Genomic DNA, 17,700 nt, shown 5'->3' with positions numbered 1-17,700 from the left:
TGTTGTCTAAAACAAAAAAGAATGATGCATTTTATGGCTGGATCAGGTTTTATTACATTCTGAATTGGACGTTGAAAATGAGCTTATCTCAGCCAGCAGAGAGGTCAAATCACAGTAATGCAAACTCAGTCAGAGACATAGATTTTCACTTGCAACTTGCTTTAACATGTTTAACAGTGCATGAAATGTTGTCTAAAACAAAAAAGAATGATGCATTTTATAGCTGGATCAGGTTTTATTACATTCTGAATTGGACGTTGAAAATGAGCTTATCTCAGCCAGCAGAGAGGTCAAATCACAGTAATGCAAACTCAGTCAGAGACATAGATTTTCACTTGCAACTTGCTTTAACATGTTTAACAGTGCATGAAATGTTGTCTAAAACAAAAAAGAATGATGCATTTTATGGCTGGATCTGGTTTTATTACATTCTTAATTGGACGTTGAAAATGAGCTTATCTCAGCCAGCAGAGAGGTCAAATCACAGTAATGCAAACTCAGTCAGAGACATAGATTTTCACTTGCAACTTGCTTTAACATGTTTAACAGTGCATGAAATGTTGTCTAAAACAAAAAAGAATGATGCATTTAATAGCTGGATCAGATTTTATTACATTCTGAATTGGACGTTGAAAATGAGCTTATCTCAGCCAGCAGAGAGGTCAAATCACAGTAATGCAAACTCAGTCAGAGACATACATTTTCACTTGCAACTTGCTTTAACATGTTTAACAGTGCATGAAATGTTGTCTACAACAAAAAAGAATGATGCATTTTATGGCTGGATCTGGTTTTATTACATTCTGAATTGGACGTTGAAAATGAGCTTATCTCAGCCAGCAGAGAGGTCAAATCACAGTAATGCAAACTCAGTCAGAGACATAGATTTTCACTTGCAACTTGCTTTAACATGTTTAACAGTGTATGAAATGTTGTCTAAAACAAAAAAGAATGATGCATTTTATGGCTGGATCTGGTTTTATTACATTCTGATATGAACGTTGAAAATGAGCTTATCTCAGCCAGCACAGAGGTCAAATCACAGTAATGCAAACTCAGTCAGAGACATAGATTTTCACTTGCAACTTGCTTTAACATGTTTAACAGTGCATGAAATGTTGTCTAAAACAAAAAAGAATGATGCATTTTATGGCTGGATCAGGTTTTATTACATTCTGAATTGGACGTTGAAAATGAGCTTATCTCAGCCAGCAGAGAGGTCAAATCACAGTAATGCAAACTCAGTCAGAGACATAGATTTTCACTTGCAACTTGCTTTAACATGTTTAACAGTGCATGAAATGTTGTCTAAAACAAAAAAGAATGATGCATTTTATAGCTGGATCTGGTTTTATTACATTCTGAATTGGACGTTGAAAATGAGCTTATCTCAGCCAGCAGAGAGGTCAAATCACAGTAATGCAAACTCAGTCAGAGACATAGATTTTCACTTGCAACTTGCTTTAACATTTTTAACAGTGCATGAAATGTTGTCTAAAACAAAAAAGAATGATGCATTTTATGGCTGGATCTGGTTTTATAACATTCTGAATTGGACGTTGAAAATGAGCTTATCTCAGCCAGCAGAGAGGTCAAATCACAGTAATGCAAACTCAGTCAGAGACATAGATTTTCACTTGCAACTTGCTTTAACATGTTTAACAGTGTATGAAATGTTGTCTAAAACAAAAAAGAATGAGGCATTTTATGGCTGGATCTGGTTTTATTACATTCTGAATTGGACGTTGAAAATGAGCTTATCTCAGCCAGCACAGAGGTCAAATCACAGTAATGCAAACTCAGTCAGAGACATAGATTTTCACTTGCAACTTGCTTTAACATGTTTAACAGTGCATGAAATGTTGTCTAAAACAAAAAAGAATGATGCATTTTATGGCTGGATCAGGTTTTATTACATTCTGAATTGGACGTTGAAAATGAGCTTATCTCAGCCAGCAGAGAGGTCAAATCACAGTAATGCAAACTCAGTCAGAGACATAGATTTTCACTTGCAACTTGCTTTAACATGTTTAACAGTGCATGAAATGTTGTCTAAAACAAAAAAGAATGATGCATTTTATAGCTGGATCTGGTTTTATTACATTCTGAATTGGACGTTGAAAATGAGCTTATCTCAGCCAGCAGAGAGGTCAAATCACAGTAATGCAAACTCAGTCAGAGACATAGATTTTCACTTGCAACTTGCTTTAACATGTTTAACAGTGCATGAAATGTTGTCTAAAACAAAAAAGAATGATGCATTTAAAAGCTGGATCTGGTTTTATTACATTCTGAATTGGACGTTGAAAATGAGCTTATCTCAGCCAGCAGAGAGGTCAAATCACAGTAATGCAAACTCAGTCAGAGACAGATTTTCACTTGCAACTTGCTTTAACATGTTTAACAGTGCATGAAATGTTGTCTAAAACAAAAAAGAATGATGCATTTTATAGCTGGATCAGGTTTTATTACATTCTGAATTGGACGTTGAAAATGAGCTTATCTCAGCCAGCAGAGAGGTCAAATCAGAGTAATGCAAACTCAGTCAGAGACATAGATTTTCACTTGCAACTTGCTTTAACATGTTTAACAGTGCATGAAATGTTGTCTAAAACAAAAAAGAATGATGCATTTTATGGCTGGATCTGGTTTTATTACATTCTGAATTGGACGTTGAAAATGAGCTTATCTCAGCCAGCAGAGAGGTCAAATCACAGTAATGCAAACTCAGTCAGAGACATAGATTTTCACTTGCAACTTGCTTTAACATGTTTAACAGTGCATGAAATGTTGTCTAAAACAAAAAAGAATGATGCATTTTATAGCTGGATCAAGTTTTATTACATTCTGAATTGGACGTTGAAAATGAGCTTATCTCAGCCAGCAGAGAGGTCAAATCACAGTAATGCAAACTCAGTCAGAGACATAGATTTTCACTTGCAACTTGCTTTAACATGTTTAACAGTGCATGAAATGTTGTCTAAAACAAAAAAGGATGATGCATTTTATGGCTGGATCTGGTTTTATTACATTCTGAATTGGACGTTGAAAATGAGCTTATCTTAGCCAGCAGAGAGGTCAAATCACAGTAATGCAAACTCAGTCAGAGACATAGATTTTCACTTGCAACTTGCTTTAACATGTTTAACAGTGCATGAAATGTTGTCTAAAACAAAAAAGAATGATGCATTTTATGGCTGGATCTGGTTTTATTACATTCTGAATTGGACGTTGAAAATGAGCTTATCTCAGCCAGCAGAGAGGTCAAATCACAGTAATGCAAACTCAGTCAGAGACATAGATTTTCACTTGCAACTTGCTTTAACATGTTTAACAGTGCATGAAATGTTGTCTACAACAAAAAAAAATGATTCATTTTATAGCTGGATCAAGTTTTATTACATTCTGAATTGGACGTTGAAAATGAGCTTATCTCAGCCAGCAGAGAGGTCCAATCACAGTAATGCAAACTCAGTCAGAGACATAGATTTTCACTTGCAACTTGCTTTAACATGTTTAACAGTGCATGAAATGTTGTCTATAACAAAAAAGAATGATGCATTTTATGGCTGGATCTGGTTTTATTACATTCTGAATTGGACGTTGAAAATGAGCTTATCTCAGCCAGCAGAGAGGTCAAATCACAGTAATGCAAACTGAGTCAGAGACATGATTTTCACTTGCAACTTGCTTTAACATGTTTAACAGTGTATGAAATGTTGTCTAAAACAAAAAAGAATGATGCATTTTATGGCTGGATCTGGTTTTATTTTATTCTGAATTGGACGTTGAAAATGAGCTTATCTCAGCCAGCAGAGAGGTCAAATCACAGTAATGCAAACTCAGTCAGAGACATAGATTTTCACTTGCAACTTGCTTTAACATGTTTAACAGTGCATGAAATGTTGTCTAAAATAAAAAAGAATGATGCATTTTATAGCTGGATCAGGTTTTATTACATTCTGAATTGGACGTTGAAAATGAGCTTATCTCAGCCAGCAGAGAGGTCAAATCACAGTAATGCAAACTCAGTCAGAGACATAGATTTTCACTTGCAACTTGCTTTAACATGTTTAACAGTGCATGAAATGTTGTCTAAAACAAAAAAGAATGATGCATTTTATGGCTGGATCTGGTTTTATTACATTCTGAATTGGACGTTGAAAATGAGCTTATCTCAGCCAGCAGAGAGGTCAAATCACAGTAATGCAAACTAGGTCAGAGACATAGATTTTCACTTGCAACTTGCTTTAACATGTTTAACAGTGCATGAAATGTTGTCTAAAACAAAAAAGAATGATGCATTTTATAGCTGGATCTGGTTTTATTACATTCTGAATTGGACGTTGAAAATGAGCTTATCTCAGCCAGCAGAGAGGTCAAATCACAGTAATGCAAACTCAGTCAGAGACATAGATTTTCACTTGCAACTTGCTTTAACATGTTTAACAGTGCATGAAATGTTGTCTGAAACAAAAAAGAATGATGCATTATATAGCTGGATTTGGTGTTATTACATTCTGAATTGGACGTTGAAAATGAGCTTATCTCAGCCAGCAGAGAGGTCAAATCACAGTAATGCAAACTCAGTCAGAGACATAGATTTTCACTTGCAACTTGCTTTAACATGTTTAACAGTGCATGAAATGTTGTCTAAAACAAAAAAGAATGATGCATTTTATGGCTGGATCTGGTTTTATTACATTCTGAATTGGACGTTGAAAATGAGCTTATCTCAGCCAGCAGAGAGGTCAAATCACAGTAATGCAAACTCAGTCAGAGACATAGATTTTCACTTGCAACTTGCTTTAACATGTTTAACAGTGCATGAAATGTTGTCTGAAACAAAAAAGAATGATGCATTATATAGCTGGATTTGGTGTTATTACATTCTGAATTGGACGTTGAAAATGAGCTTATCTCAGCCAGCAGAGAGGTCAAATCACAGTAATGCAAACTCAGTCAGAGACATAGATTTTCACTTGCAACTTGCTTTAACATGTTTAACAGTGCATGAAATGTTGTCTAAAACAAAAAAGAATGATGCATTTTATGGCTTGATCTGGTTTTATTACATTCTGAATTGGACGTTGAAAATGAGCTTATCTCAGCCAGCAGAGAGGTCAAATCACAGTAATGCAAACTCAGTCAGAGACATAGATTTTCACTTGCAACTTGCTTTAACATGTTTAACAGTGCATGAAATGTTGTCTAAAACAAAAAAGAATGATGCATTTTATAGATGGATCTGGTTTTATTACATTCTGAATTGGACGTTGAAAATGAGCTTATCTCAGCCAGCAGAGAGGTCAAATCACAGTAATGCAAACTCAGTCAGAGACATAGATTTTCACTTGCAACTTGCTTTAACATGTTTAACAGTGCATGAAATGTTGTCTACAACAAAAAAGAATGATTCATTTTATAGCTGGATCAAGTTTTATTACATTCTGAATTGGACGTTGAAAATGAGCTTATCTCAGCCAGCAGAGAGGTCAAATCACAGTAATGCAAACTCAGTCAGAGACATAGATTTTCACTTGCAACTTGCTTTAACATGTTTAACAGTGCATGAAATGTTGTCTAAAACAAAAAAGAATGATGCATTTTATGGCTGGATCTGGTTTTATTACATTCTGAATTGGACGTTGAAAATGAGCTTATCTCAGCCAGCAGAGAGGTCAAATCACAGTAATGCAAACTCAGTCAGAGACATAGATTTTCACTTGCAACTTGCTTTAACATGTTTAACAGTGCATGAAATGTTGTCTAAAACAAAAAAGAATGATGCATTTTATAGCTGGATCTGGTTTTATCACATTCTGAATTGAACGTTGAAAATGAGCTGTTCTCAGCCAGCAGAGGTCAAAATAAGCAGTAATGCAAACTCAGTCAGAGACATAGATTTTCACTTGCAACTTTCCTAAACATATTTAACAGTGCATGAAATGTTGTCTAAAACAAAAAGAATGATGCATTTTAGTGGCTGGATCTGGTTTTATTACATTCTGATATGAACGTTGAAAATGAGCTTATCTCAGCCAGCACAGAGGTCAAATCACAGTAATGCAAACTCAGTCAGAGACATAGATTTTCACTTGCAACTTGCTTTAACATGTTTAACAGTGCATGAAATGTTGTCTAAAACAAAAAAGAATGATGCATTTTATAGCTGGATCTGGTTTTATTACATTCTGAATTGGACGTTGAAAATGAGCTTATCTCAGCCAGCAGAGAGGTCAAATCACAGTAATGCAAACTCAGTCAGAGACATAGATTTTCACTTGCAACTTGCTTTAACATGTTTAACAGTGCATGAAATGTTGTCTAAAACAAAAAAGAATGATGCATTTTATGGCTGGATCTGGTTTTATTACATTCTGAATTGGACGTTGAAAATGAGCTTATCTCAGCCAGCAGAGAGGTCAAATCACAGTAATGCAAACTCAGTCAGAGACATAGATTTTCACTTGCAACTTGCTTTAACATGTTTAACAGTGCATGAAATGTTGTCTAAAACAAAAAAGAATGATGCATTTAATAGCTGGATCAGATTTTATTACATTCTGAATTGGACGTTGAAAATGAGCTTATCTCAGCCAGCAGAGAGGTCAAATCACAGTAATGCAAACTCAGTCAGAGACATAGATTTTCACTTGCAACTTGCTTTAACATGTTTAACAGTGCATGAAATGTTGTCTAAAACAAAAAAGAATGATGCATTTTATAGCTGGATCAGGTTTTATTACATTCTGAATTGGACGTTGAAAATGAGCTTATCTCAGCCAGCAGAGAGGTCAAATCACAGTAATGCAAACTCAGTCAGAGACATAGATTTTCACTTGCAACTTGCTTTAACATGTTTAACAGTGCATGAAATGTTGTCTAAAACAAAAAAGAATGATGCATTTTATAGCTGGATCAGGTTTTATTACATTCTGAATTGGACGTTGAAAATGAGCTTATCTCAGCCAGCAGAGAGGTCAAATCACAGTAATGCAAACTCAGTCAGAGACATAGATTTTCACTTGCAACTTGCTTTAACATGTTTAACAGTGCATGAAATGTTGTCTAAAACAAAAAAGAATGATGCATTTTATGGCTGGATCTGGTTTTATTACATTCTGAATTGGACGTTGAAAATGAACTTATCTCAGCCAGCAGAGAGGTCAAATCACAGTAATGCAAACTCAGTCAGAGACATAGATTTTCACTTGCAACTTGCTTTAACATGTTTAACAGTGCATGAAATGTTGTCTAAAACAAAAAAGAATGATGCATTTTATGGCTGGATCTGGTTTTATTACATTCTGAATTGGACGTTGAAAATGAGCTTATCTCAGCCAGCAGAGAGGTCAAATCACAGTAATGCAAACTCAGTCAGAGACATAGATTTTCACTTGCAACTTGCTTTAACATGTTTAACAGTGCATGAAATGTTGTCTAAAACAAAAAAGAATGATGCATTTTATGGCTGGATCTGGTTTTATTACATTCTGAATTGGACGTTGAAAATGGGCTTATCTCAGCCAGCAGAGAGGTCAAATCACAATAATGCAAACTCAGTCAGAGACATAGATTTTCACTTGCAACTTGCTTTAACATGTTTACCAGTGCATGAAATGTTGTCTAAAACAAAAAAGAATGATGCATTTTATGGCTGGATCTGGTTTTATTACATTCTGAATTGGACGTTGAAAATGAGCTTATCTCAGCCAGCAGAGAGGTCAAATCACAGTAATGCAAACTCAGTCAGAGACATAGATTTTCACTTGCAACTTGCTTTAACATGTTTAACAGTGCATGAAATGTTGTCTAAAACAAAAAAGAATGATGCATTTTATAGCTGGATCAGGTTTTATTACATTCTGAATTGGACGTTGAAAATGAGCTTATCTCAGCCAGCAGTGAGGTCAAATCACAGTAATGCAAACTCAGTCAGAGACATAGATTTTCACTTGCAACTTGCTTTAACATGTTTAACAGTGCATGAAATGTTGTCTGAAACAAAAAAGAATGATGCATTTTATAGCTGGATCAGGTTTTATTACATTCTGAATTGGACGTTGAAAATGAGCTTATCTCAGCCAGCAGAGAGGTCAAATCACAGTAATGCAAACTCAGTCAGAGACATAGATTTTCACTTGCAACTTGCTTTAACATGTTTAACAGTGCATGAAATGTTGTCTGAAACAAAAAAGAATGATGCATTTTATGGCTGGATCTGGTTTTATTACATTCTGAATTGGACGTTGAAAATGAGCTTATCTCAGCCAGCAGAGAGGTCAAATCACAGTAATGCAAACTCAGTCAGAGACATAGATTTTCACTTGCAACTTGCTTTAACATGTTTAACAGTGCATGAAATGTTGTCTGAAACAAAAAAGAATGATGCATTATATAGCTGGATTTGGTGTTATTACATTCTGAATTGGACGTTGAAAATTAGCTTATCTCAGCCAGCAGAGAGGTCAAATCACAGTAATGCAAACTCAGTCAGAGACATAGATTTTCACTTGCAACTTGATTTAACATGTTTAACAGTGCATGAAATGTTGTCTTAAACAAAAAAGAATGATGCATTTTATGGCTGGATCTGGTTTTATTACATTCTGAATTGGACGTTGAAAATGAGCTTATCTCAGCCAGCAGAGAGGTCAAATCACAGTAATGCAAACTCAGTCAGAGACATAGATTTTCACTTGCAACTTGCTTTAAATATGTTTAACAGTGCATGAAATGTTGTCTAAAACAAAAAAGAATGATGCATTTTATGGCTGGATCTGGTTTTATTACATTCTGAATTGGACGTTGAAAATGAGCTTATCTCAGCCAGCAGAGAGGTCAAATCACAGTAATGCAAACTCAGTCAGAGACATAGATTTTCACTTGCAACTTGCTTTAACATGTTTAACAGTGCATGAAATGTTGTCTAAAACAAAAAAGAATGATGCATTTTATAGCTGGATCTGGTTTTATTACATTCTGAATTGGACGTTGAAAATGAGCTTATCTCAGCCAGCAGAGTGGTCAAATCACAGTAATGCAAACTCAGTCAGAGACATAGATTTTCACTTGCAACTTGCTTTAACATGTTTAACAGTGCATGAAATGTTGTCTAAAATAAAAAAGAATGATGCATTTTATAGCTGGATCAGGTTTTATTACATTCTGAATTGGACGTTGAAAATGAGCTTATCTCAGCCAGCAGAGAGGTCAAATCACAGTAATGCAAACTCAGTCAGAGACATAGATTTTCACTTGCAACTTGCTTTAACATGTTTAACAGTGCATGAAATGTTGTCTAAAACAAAAAAGAATGATGCATTTTATGGCTGGATCTGGTTTTATTACATTCTGAATTGGATGTTGAAAATGAGCTTATCTCAGCCAGCACAGAGGTCAAATCACAGTAATGCAAACTCAGTCAGAGACATAGATTTTCACTTGCAACTTGCTTTAACATGTTTAACAGTGCATGAAATGTTGTCTGAAACAAAAAAGAATGATGCATTATATAGCTGGATTTGGTGTTATTACATTCTGAATTGGACGTTGAAAATGAGCTTATCTCAGCCAGCAGAGAGGTCAAATCACAGTAATGCAAACTCAGTCAGAGACATAGATTTTCACTTGCAACTTGCTTTAACATGTTTAACAGTGCATGAAATGTTGTCTAAAACAAAAAAGAATGATGCATTTTATGGCTGGATCTGGTTTTATTACATTCTGAATTGGACGTTGAAAATGAGCTTATCTCAGCCAGCAGAGAGGTCAAATCACAGTAATGCAAACTCAGTCAGAGACATAGATTTTCACTTGCAACTTGCTTTAACATGTTTAACAGTGCATGAAATGTTGTCTAAAACAAAAAAGAATGATGCATTTTATAGCTGGATCAAGTTTTATTACATTCTGAATTGGACGTTGAAAATGAGCTTATCTCAGCCAGCAGAGAGGTCAAATCACAGTAATGCAAACTCAGTCAGAGACATAGATTTTCACTTGCAACTTGCTTTAACATGTTTAACAGTGCATGAAATGTTGTCTAAAACAAAAAAGGATGATGCATTTTATGGCTGGATCTGGTTTTATTACATTCTGAATTGGACGTTGAAAATGAGCTTATCTTAGCCAGCAGAGAGGTCAAATCACAGTAATGCAAACTCAGTCAGAGACATAGATTTTCACTTGCAACTTGCTTTAACATGTTTAACAGTGCATGAAATGTTGTCTAAAACAAAAAAGAATGATGCATTTTATGGCTGGATCTGGTTTTATTACATTCTGAATTGGACGTTGAAAATGAGCTTATCTCAGCCAGCAGAGAGGTCAAATCACAGTAATGCAAACTCAGTCAGAGACATAGATTTTCACTTGCAACTTGCTTTAACATGTTTAACAGTGCATGAAATGTTGTCTACAACAAAAAAGAATGATTCATTTTATAGCTGGATCAAGTTTTATTACATTCTGAATTGGACGTTGAAAATGAGCTTATCTCAGCCAGCAGAGAGGTCCAATCACAGTAATGCAAACTCAGTCAGAGACATAGATTTTCACTTGCAACTTGCTTTAACATGTTTAACAGTGCATGAAATGTTGTCTATAACAAAAAAGAATGATGCATTTTATGGCTGGATCTGGTTTTATTACATTCTGAATTGGACGTTGAAAATGAGCTTATCTCAGCCAGCAGAGAGGTCAAATCACAGTAATGCAAACTCAGTCAGAGACATAGATTTTCATTTGCAACTTGCTTTAACATGTTTAACAGTGTATGAAATGTTGTCTAAAACAAAAAAGAATGATGCATTTTATGGCTGGATCTGGTTTTATTTTATTCTGAATTGGACGTTGAAAATGAGCTTATCTCAGCCAGCAGAGAGGTCAAATCACAGTAATGCAAACTCAGTCAGAGACATAGATTTTCACTTGCAACTTGCTTTAACATGTTTAACAGTGCATGAAATGTTGTCTAAAATAAAAAAGAATGATGCATTTTATAGCTGGATCAGGTTTTATTACATTCTGAATTGGACGTTGAAAATGAGCTTATCTCAGCCAGCAGAGAGGTCAAATCACAGTAATGCAAACTCAGTCAGAGACATAGATTTTCACTTGCAACTTGCTTTAACATGTTTAACAGTGCATGAAATGTTGTCTAAAACAAAAAAGAATGATGCATTTTATGGCTGGATCTGGTTTTATTACATTCTGAATTGGACGTTGAAAATGAGCTTATCTCAGCCAGCAGAGAGGTCAAATCACAGTAATGCAAACTCAGTCAGAGACATAGATTTTCACTTGCAACTTGCTTTAACATGTTTAACAGTGCATGAAATGTTGTCTAAAACAAAAAAGAATGATGCATTTTATAGCTGGATCTGGTTTTATTACATTCTGAATTGGACGTTGAAAATGAGCTTATCTCAGCCAGCAGAGAGGTCAAATCACAGTAATGCAAACTCAGTCAGAGACATAGATTTTCACTTGCAACTTGCTTTAACATGTTTAACAGTGCATGAAATGTTGTCTGAAACAAAAAAGAATGATGCATTATATAGCTGGATTTGGTGTTATTACATTCTGAATTGGACGTTGAAAATGAGCTTATCTCAGCCAGCAGAGAGGTCAAATCACAGTAATGCAAACTCAGTCAGAGACATAGATTTTCACTTGCAACTTGCTTTAACATGTTTAACAGTGCATGAAATGTTGTCTAAAACAAAAAAGAATGATGCATTTTATGGCTGGATCTGGTTTTATTACATTCTGAATTGGACGTTGAAAATGAGCTTATCTCAGCCAGCAGAGAGGTCAAATCACAGTAATGCAAACTCAGTCAGAGACATAGATTTTCACTTGCAACTTGCTTTAACATGTTTAACAGTGCATGAAATGTTGTCTGAAACAAAAAAGAATGATGCATTATATAGCTGGATTTGGTGTTATTACATTCTGAATTGGACGTTGAAAATGAGCTTATCTCAGCCAGCAGAGAGGTCAAATCACAGTAATGCAAACTCAGTCAGAGACATAGATTTTCACTTGCAACTTGCTTTAACATGTTTAACAGTGCATGAAATGTTGTCTAAAACAAAAAAGAATGATGCATTTTATGGCTTGATCTGGTTTTATTACATTCTGAATTGGACGTTGAAAATGAGCTTATCTCAGCCAGCAGAGAGGTCAAATCACAGTAATGCAAACTCAGTCAGAGACATAGATTTTCACTTGCAACTTGCTTTAACATGTTTAACAGTGCATGAAATGTTGTCTAAAACAAAAAACAATGATGCATTTTATGGCTGGATCTGGTTTTATTACATTCTGAATTGGATGTTGAAAATGAGCTTATCTCAGCCAGCAGAGAGGTCAAATCACAGTAATGCAAACTCAGTCAGAGACATAGATTTTCACTTGCAACTTGCTTTAACATGTTTAACAGTGCATGAAATGTTGTCTAAAACAAAAAAGAATGATGCATTTTATGGCTGGATCAGGTTTTATTACATTCTGAATTGGACGTTGAAAATGAGCTTATCTCAGCCAGCACAGAGGTCAAATCACAGTAATGCAAACTCAGTCAGAGACATAGATTTTCACTTGCAACTTGCTTTAACATGTTTAACAGTGCATGAAATGTTGTCTAAAACAAAAAAGAATGATGCATTTTATGGCTGGATCAGGTTTTATTACATTCTGAATTGGACGTTGAAAATGAGCTTATCTCAGCCAGCAGAGAGGTCAAATCACAGTAATGCAAACTCAGTCAGAGACATAGATTTTCACTTGCAACTTGCTTTAACATGTTTAACAGTGCATGAAATGTTGTCTAAAACAAAAAAGAATGATGCATTTTATGGCTGGATCTGGTTTTATTACATTCTGAATTGGACGTTGAAAATGAGCTTATCTCAGCCAGCAGAGAGGTCAAATCACAGTAATGCAAACTCAGTCAGAGACATAGATTTTCACTTGCAACTTGCTTTAACATGTTTAACAGTGCATGAAATGTTGTCTAAAACAAAAAAGAATGATGCATTTTATGGCTGGATCTGGTTTTATTACATTCTGAATTGGACGTTGAAAATGAGCTTATCTCAGCCAGCAGAGAGGTCAAATCACAGTAATGCAAACTCAGTCAGAGACATAGATTTTCACTTGCAACTTGCTTTAACATGTTTAACAGTGCATGAAATGTTGTCTAAAACAAAAAAGAATGATGCATTTTATGGCTGGATCTGGTTTTATTACATTCTGAATTGGACGTTGAAAATGGGCTTATCTCAGCCAGCAGAGAGGTCAAATCACAATAATGCAAACTCAGTCAGAGACATAGATTTTCACTTGCAACTTGCTTTAACATGTTTAACAGTGCATGAAATGTTGTCTAAAACAAAAAAGAATGATGCATTTTATGGCTGGATCTGGTTTTATTACATTCTGAATTGGACGTTGAAAATGAGCTTATCTCAGCCAGCAGAGAGGTCAAATCACAGTAATGCAAACTCAGTCAGAGACATAGATTTTCACTTGCAACTTGCTTTAACATGTTTAACAGTGCATGAAATGTTGTCTGAAACAAAAAAGAATGATGCATTATATAGCTGGATTTGGTGTTATTACATTCTGAATTGGACGTTGAAAATGAGCTTATCTCAGCCAGCAGAGAGGTCAAATCACAGTAATGCAAACTCAGTCAGAGACATAGATTTTCACTTGCAACTTGCTTTAACATGTTTAACAGTGCATGAAATGTTGTCTAAAACAAAAAAGAATGATGCATTTTATGGCTGGATCTGGTTTTATTACATTCTGAATTGGACGTTGAAAATGAGCTTATCTCAGCCAGCAGAGAGGTCAAATCACAGTAATGCAAACTCAGTCAGAGACATAGATTTTCACTTGCAACTTGCTTTAACATGTTTAACAGTGCATGAAATGTTGTCTAAAACAAAAAAGAATGATGCATTTTATAGCTGGATCAAGTTTTATTACATTCTGAATTGGACGTTGAAAATGAGCTTATCTCAGCCAGCAGAGAGGTCAAATCACAGTAATGCAAACTCAGTCAGAGACATAGATTTTCACTTGCAACTTGCTTTAACATGTTTAACAGTGCATGAAATGTTGTCTAAAACAAAAAAGGATGATGCATTTTATGGCTGGATCTGGTTTTATTACATTCTGAATTGGACGTTGAAAATGAGCTTATCTTAGCCAGCAGAGAGGTCAAATCACAGTAATGCAAACTCAGTCAGAGACATAGATTTTCACTTGCAACTTGCTTTAACATGTTTAACAGTGCATGAAATGTTGTCTAAAACAAAAAAGAATGATGCATTTTATGGCTGGATCTGGTTTTATTACATTCTGAATTGGACGTTGAAAATGAGCTTATCTCAGCCAGCAGAGAGGTCAAATCACAGTAATGCAAACTCAGTCAGAGACATAGATTTTCACTTGCAACTTGCTTTAACATGTTTAACAGTGCATGAAATGTTGTCTACAACAAAAAAGAATGATTCATTTTATAGCTGGATCAAGTTTTATTACATTCTGAATTGGACGTTGAAAATGAGCTTATCTCAGCCAGCAGAGAGGTCCAATCACAGTAATGCAAACTCAGTCAGAGACATAGATTTTCACTTGCAACTTGCTTTAACATGTTTAACAGTGCATGAAATGTTGTCTATAACAAAAAAGAATGATGCATTTTATGGCTGGATCTGGTTTTATTACATTCTGAATTGGACGTTGAAAATGAGCTTATCTCAGCCAGCAGAGAGGTCAAATCACAGTAATGCAAACTCAGTCAGAGACATAGATTTTCATTTGCAACTTGCTTTAACATGTTTAACAGTGTATGAAATGTTGTCTAAAACAAAAAAGAATGATGCATTTTATGGCTGGATCTGGTTTTATTTTATTCTGAATTGGACGTTGAAAATGAGCTTATCTCAGCCAGCAGAGAGGTCAAATCACAGTAATGCAAACTCAGTCAGAGACATAGATTTTCACTTGCAACTTGCTTTAACATGTTTAACAGTGCATGAAATGTTGTCTAAAATAAAAAAGAATGATGCATTTTATAGCTGGATCAGGTTTTATTACATTCTGAATTGGACGTTGAAAATGAGCTTATCTCAGCCAGCAGAGAGGTCAAATCACAGTAATGCAAACTCAGTCAGAGACATAGATTTTCACTTGCAACTTGCTTTAACATGTTTAACAGTGCATGAAATGTTGTCTAAAACAAAAAAGAATGATGCATTTTATGGCTGGATCTGGTTTTATTACATTCTGAATTGGACGTTGAAAATGAGCTTATCTCAGCCAGCAGAGAGGTCAAATCACAGTAATGCAAACTCAGTCAGAGACATAGATTTTCACTTGCAACTTGCTTTAACATGTTTAACAGTGCATGAAATGTTGTCTAAAACAAAAAAGAATGATGCATTTTATAGCTGGATCTGGTGTTATTACATTCTGAATTGGACGTTGAAAATGAGCTTATCTCAGCCAGCAGAGAGGTCAAATCACAGTAATGCAAACTCAGTCAGAGACATAGATTTTCACTTGCAACTTGCTTTAACATGTTTAACAGTGCATGAAATGTTGTCTAAAACAAAAAAGAATGATGCATTTTATGGCTGGATCTGGTTTTATTACATTCTGAATTGGACGTTGAAAATGAGCTTATCTCAGCCAGCAGAGAGGTCAAATCACAGTAATGCAAACTCAGTCAGAGACATAGATTTTCACTTGCAACTTGCTTTAACATGTTTAACAGTGCATGAAATGTTGTCTAAAACAAAAAAGAATGATGCATTTTATGGCTTGATCTGGTTTTATTACATTCTGAATTGGACGTTGAAAATGAGCTTATCTCAGCCAGCAGAGAGGTCAAATCACAGTAATGCAAACTCAGTCAGAGACATAGATTTTCACTTGCAACTTGCTTTAACATGTTTAACAGTGCATGAAATGTTGTCTAAAACAAAAAAGAATGATGCATTTTATAGCTGGATCTGGTTTTATTACATTCTGAATTGGACGTTGAAAATGAGCTTATCTCAGCCAGCAGAGAGGTCAAATCACAGTAATGCAAACTCAGTCAGAGACATAGATTTTCACTTGCAACTTGCTTTAACATGTTTAACAGTGCATGAAATGTTGTCTAAAACAAAAAAGAATGATGCATTTTATGGCTGGATCTGGTTTTATTACATTCTGAATTGGACGTTGAAAATGAGCTTATCTCAGCCAGCAGAGAGGTCAAATCACAGTAATGCAAACTCAGTCAGAGACATAGATTTTCACTTGCAACTTGCTTTAACATGTTTAACAGTGCATGAAATGTTGTCTAAAACAAAAAAGAATGATGCATTTTATAGCTGGATCTGGTTTTATTACATTCTGAATTGGACGTTGAAAATGAGCTTATCTCAGCCAGCAGAGAGGTCAAATCACAGTAATGCAAACTCAGTCAGAGACATAGATTTTCACTTGCAACTTGCTTTAACATGTTTAACAGTGCATGAAATGTTGTCTAAAACAAAAAAGAATGATGCATTTTATGGCTGGATCTGGTTTTATTTTATTCTGAATTGGACGTTGAAAATGAGCTTATCTCAGCCAGCAGAGAGGTCAAATCACAGTAATGCAAACTCAGTCAGAGACATAGATTTTCACTTGCAACTTGCTTTAACATGTTTAACAGTGCATGAAATGTTGTCTAAAATAAAAAAGAATGATGCATTTTATAGCTGGATCAGGTTTTATTACATTCTGAATTGGACGTTGAAAATGAGCTTATCTCAGCCAGCAGAGAGGTCAAATCACAGTAATGCAAACTCAGTCAGAGACATAGATTTTCACTTGCAACTTGCTTTAACATGTTTAACAGTGCATGAAATGTTGTCTAAAACAAAAAACAATGATGCATTTTATGGCTGGATCTGGTTTTATTACATTCTGAATTGGATGTTGAAAATGAGCTTATCTCAGCCAGCAGAGATGTCAAATCACAGTAATGCAAACTCAGTCAGAGACATAGATTTTCACTTGCAACTTGCTTTAACATGTTTAACAGTGCATGAAATGTTGTCTAAAACAAAAAAGAATGATGCATTTTATGGCTGGATCAGGTTTTATTACATTCTGAATTGGACGTTGAAAATGAGCTTATCTCAGCCAGCACAGAGGTCAAATCACAGTAATGCAAACTCAGTCAGAGACATAGATTTTCACTTGCAACTTGCTTTAACATGTTTAACAGTGCATGAAATGTTGTCTAAAACAAAAAAGAATGATGCATTTTATGGCTGGATCAGGTTTTATTACATTCTGAATTGGACGTTGAAAATGAGCTTATCTCAGCCAGCAGAGAGGTCAAATCACAGTAATGCAAACTCAGTCAGAGACATAGATTTTCACTTGCAACTTGCTTTAACATGTTTAACAGTGCATGAAATGTTGTCTAAAACAAAAAAGAATGATGCATTTTATGGCTGGATCTGGTTTTATTACATTCTGAATTGGACGTTGAAAATGAACTTATCTCAGCCAGCAGAGAGGTCAAATCACAGTAATGCAAACTCAGTCAGAGACATAGATTTTCACTTGCAACTTGCTTTAACATGTTTAACAGTGCATGAAATGTTGTCTAAAACAAAAAAGAATGATGCATTT

The 17,700-nt window shown here is 35.1% G+C and overlaps 1 long non-coding RNA gene across 1 annotated transcript; it reads left to right on the top strand.

Moving 5' to 3' along the window:
- The first annotated feature begins 1,596 nt into the window (after nucleotides 1-1,596).
- On the top strand, nucleotides 1,597-12,840 carry LOC148679784 (uncharacterized). The gene is made up of 3 exons (XR_015945340.1): nucleotides 1,597-2,346; nucleotides 4,763-5,809; nucleotides 12,507-12,840. It is a non-coding gene; the product is annotated as an uncharacterized LOC148679784 (long non-coding RNA).
- Nucleotides 12,841-17,700: the final 4,860 nt, after the last annotated feature.

This window comes from Danio rerio, chromosome 19, assembly GCF_052040795.2.
Source record: "Danio rerio strain M-AB ecotype USA chromosome 19, GRCz13ab, whole genome shotgun sequence".
NCBI lineage: Eukaryota > Metazoa > Chordata > Actinopteri > Cypriniformes > Danionidae > Danio > Danio rerio.
The sequence above is the reverse complement of the archived record's forward strand: the minus strand, read 5'-3'. Positions and strand labels throughout refer to the sequence as shown.